This window comes from Theobroma cacao, chromosome 6, assembly GCF_000208745.1.
Source record: "Theobroma cacao cultivar B97-61/B2 chromosome 6, Criollo_cocoa_genome_V2, whole genome shotgun sequence".
In the NCBI taxonomy this organism is placed as follows: Eukaryota; Viridiplantae; Streptophyta; class Magnoliopsida; order Malvales; family Malvaceae; genus Theobroma; species Theobroma cacao.
This window is the reverse complement of record NC_030855.1, coordinates 2,111,266-2,116,028: the sequence shown is the minus strand read 5'-3', so window position 1 is coordinate 2,116,028 and position 4,763 is coordinate 2,111,266.

Genomic DNA, 4,763 nt, shown 5'->3' with positions numbered 1-4,763 from the left:
TGCTTGCAAGAATCGAGTTGTGTTTAATTTCAACCAACCCATGAATAAGATCTATTTGAACACCTTTGTCGATATCAAACCAATGGCATTTGAACAACACGACTTGGTTGTTGACACCAAAGTATTGTAACTCAACAATATCGACCAACAATCCGTAAAAGTCACGATCGTAATTATTATAATAATTTCTCTTGATGCATACACCACTATTCATCATTGTATGATTATGACCATAAGCCATTGTGTGAATGTATCCATTGACATAATAAACTTTGAAACACCTTACCATACAACCAAGACCATGAGAGATGTCGACGACACGTGAATCAATTTGACTTGCATGTTGGGCGACTTACTGAAAAAGTTACATAGCTTTCAATTGTTTGAATTATTAAATTAACAAAATCAAATTGACTTATTAAATATAACTTACATATTGTTTAAACCAATTATGAAATGATGCATCATGGAATTTTTCCAATTCCTTATCAAAAATACCGTATTATTCTATTTTATCCATGTCGTTAAACATCCAAGAGATAAAAGGAACAAATATCACGAATTAATACCATTCTCAATTCACAATTTTCTAAATTATTGGTTAAACTTATACGTATTTAATGTACGGTAATATCTCATCATATTTTATTAGTACATATAATTCGATAGTATAGAACTCATCCTCTTCTAGGTATCGATGTTTCTCGAATTGACCTAAAGGTTGAATGGGATAGTTGAAGATCGACAGACGATTGGCTTCATCAATGTCTCCGTTGTTGTCATTTCGTGGGACTCGGTTCATTTTTGTTGAAATTGTAAGTTCGAAGTACATCAAACAAAATGATGATATTTCGTCAATGATATATACTTCACAAATGGATCCTTCCAAGTATGCTTAATTTCTTACCTTTTTTTAGACGGTGTAAGTGCTTAAAGATCAAGATTTCACATCAGATTCTAATTGCCAAATTAATAAAAGTTTTTAATTACATGTGTGGCTCACAATACCTCTTAAACGGATACATCTATTGATAATGGATCAATACTCCAACCTTAGTTCCATATGGCAAATGGATCGGCAAATAATCCATTGAGTCAAAAAAATCAAACGAAATAAATCTTTTCTAATTTGTAAATGCTTTTCATGATTTTTCTTTCCCTTGCATTGATATGCTCAGCACATAGTTCGGTTGCACATAAATCACGAAAGAAATGTGAGATCTCAACAATTGCACATTAAATAGCGTGAGGAACTTATCACACAAGGCAATTGAGAACAAGCGTTGCAGGAAAACGTGACAATCATGACTTTTCATTTCATAAAGTTTGCATTCCTGCTTATTCACACATTGTGCTATGCTAGATGCGAAACCATTTGGTAATCGTAACCATTTCAGCTAAGCACACACAACTTCCATTGCTCTTTAGTCAATGTATATTAAGCTTTCGGTTTAAAAAGTTTACCATTATATGCAATGAACTGCAATTCCAACTGCTTGTAACACACCTTTAAATCACGATGAGCCTTGATATTATCTTTGGTCTGTCCCAAGACATCCATTACCGTGTTGAAAATATTGTTAAATACGTTACGTTCAACATGCATCACAGCTAAGTTGTGACAAATGAGATTCGTCTATCAATATGGTAACTCCCAAAATTTGTTTTTCTTAACCCAAATATGGGTTTGACCAAAACTCAGTAGCTTTTGGTCTCCCACCTTTGTCCCAAATGTGATATTTGGAATTGACTCCAATTATTCCAAGATCTTATCAATAGATAATCGAGGAATTAGAGGGTCCTGTTCAACACTTTTCTTAAATTTATCTCTTTGGTGACGAAAATAATGATCCATCTGCAAAAATTGTCAATAACAATTAAAAAAAGGCTTCTTTCTATACTCTAAAAAAAAACTTTTTACATGTTTTATTCAATACGGACATGATAAACTTCCATGAGTGCTCCACCCGGACAACATAGCATATGTAGAGAAGTCATTAATGGTTCATAGGAGTACTATTAGTAGAATAAAATGTTAGTGAGTAAAGGCATTGTATGTGACCACCTTTTTGTCCTATAGAATTTTTAACTCATCTATTAGAGGTCGGAGGAACACATCAATGTTCTATCCACGGCTTGACAACATGTACAGTTGTTTCATGCACATACACAAAGGTAAGTTATAAACAGCGAGCATTATCGACCAAACAGAATATGGTTTCACTATTGGGCAAAATGGACTGAAACCATCTTAACATAAATTGAGTTTGACGTTACGAGGCTCAAAGGCAAAAGACTAATGGGTGCAATTAAAATGTTGTCAAGCCTTACCACTAATAGGATGTTTAAGCACTCTATCATTAGATTGATGTGTGGCATGCCATATCATGTGTTCTGTAGTTTTGCCTGACATATATAGCCTTTACAATTTCGGTGTTAATGGAAAGTATCATTAAATCTTAAAAGGAATTTTTTCTCCCTTCCTCTATTTGATTTATCCGGTTTATATCGAGGATTACTATAAAAAGAACAATAAGACAACTTGGAACATTTGTTATAAAACAACACGTAATTATTCTTACATGCATGAATTTTTTGATAGCCTAGCCTAAGTTCCTTCAACTGTGTCTTCATTCTATAAAAGTTTTCTGATAATGATCCATCCAATGGCAACTTCTCATTTAGTAGATGCATCAACGATTAAAGCATGTCTCACTCATGTTAAACTTTGACTTCACATTCAGTAATTGGGACATAGTTGACAATCTTGTGTGCTTAACGCATTCGATCCACAAAGCTGCATCGACATCATTTAACAACGAAAAGAAGGATGCAATGTTTAGATTTGGATCTTCAAGAAAAACTAGTTCATCTTGGGTCTCATCATTGATCTGAAACTCCGATCGTAAAGTATCCATAACCATTTCAGCTTACAGAATTTCTACTTTGACTTCATTAACTACTTTGTTCTACTCACCAACAAAATGTCCTAATGATTGATCAGCATGAAATGATTCGCCATATGCATCCCATATTGTGTATGTACTAGTAAACCTTTTACAAAATACATGTTCCCGAACCTTATCAACAACCAAAAACTTGCTATTCAAACATTGAGAGTAAGGATATATGATCTTATTTTTAGTCTCATATCTTTGTTGATTGAACTCAAATGAAATAAATTCATCTATGCCATTCATAAATTTTGTCTTTAGAAATCCACTTGAATCCACTCGGGAATACATCCAACTCCTATCTCGTTCCATTCTGATAAAAAATATTATAATGGACATATGATGTTGTCCATTAATAGATGTTAACACAAAATTCGAATTAAAATAAAAGCCCTAAACTTAAATACTAGAATTATAAAATATTTTATTTCTTATCAACATATTAATTATTTACCAAAATGTTACTTAATTTATTTGATTAATTTATTAAAATATTAATTAATTTAAATATTTTTCCTAAATTAGTTAAATTAAGTAATTAATTCCATAGAACCTTAATTAATGTAAATAAATAAAATATTATATACTATTACTCATGTAATTAGTGGATTAATTACTAGCACATTACATTACTTAATATCCTAAATATTATATAATTTTAATTAACAATCATTAACACCTTAATTAATTTAAATTTTTTTTAAATTACATAACATTACTTATGAAATAATTGCTTAGTAACTATCATTAACACCCTTCTCTTATCTAACAGCATATCGCATGCCAAGTCTCAGATTGGTCCCGGCTTGCCGACTCCAACTCATTCAGACCAATTGATACTTCTGCATCTTCTCAAAGAAAGGTGATTTTCCTCTACTCTAATTTATATCATTAATTATATGTAGTCAAATTAGTTAACTAAGTAATACGTTTTACTAACCAATAAGTCTTTTTTCTAGTACTTTTAAGGAGACTGACGTTACTCCATGATTACGAGAACTATCAAGAGTAACTTCAGTAAGCCTTGGTCAATATGGAGGTAGGTTCCTTTGAAGTGTAAGGATAACATGTGGCGAAAAGTTAACATAACGTAAAGATATCATATTTTTGTATATATATCATAATTTTTCATACTAAAATAATATTTTTTTATTAAGAAATCTTTCACATGGGCTGCTACAGATGCAACGATGGTCACATCCATATGGGAGAAGATTTGCAAAAATCGCTTCAAGGATCTATTAGGGGATGAGAGCGATAAAGCTAAAAAGGAAGCGGGTGGCCCCGACGTCGATCTTGTATTGACAAAGGGTAAGGCGTGACCTTGGATCATTTTTGAGGAATAAGACTGGCTTATTGATAACGTATGGTCCATGCCGGAGTGGTAATCACGTTCACACAAAATGAAGTAGAACCACTTGACAGAGAAGGACGATAGTGTTGCAAAACATACAAGTGGTTCCTTGCTTTTCACCCTACACCAGAAAAGGATGGTTCGTGCTTTTATTTTCATAGATACTACATAAATCATACAATTTAATAATACAATTTTTATATTGTTAATGATAGTGATATGTTTAATGATGTGTTTTTTATATTTATTCTCTTTTTATGATTACAAGAAAAGGAAAAGCAGCACCAGGCGATGTTCTCCGAGCTCTTCGAACGCATTCATAAGTGACAAAAAGGTAACGGAGAATTTGCGGACAACAAGTTCAAGATTGTCAGTGTAAGTGATAAGTGTGTTTATATATATATATATATATATATATATATATATATATATATATATATATATATTCGCCATAT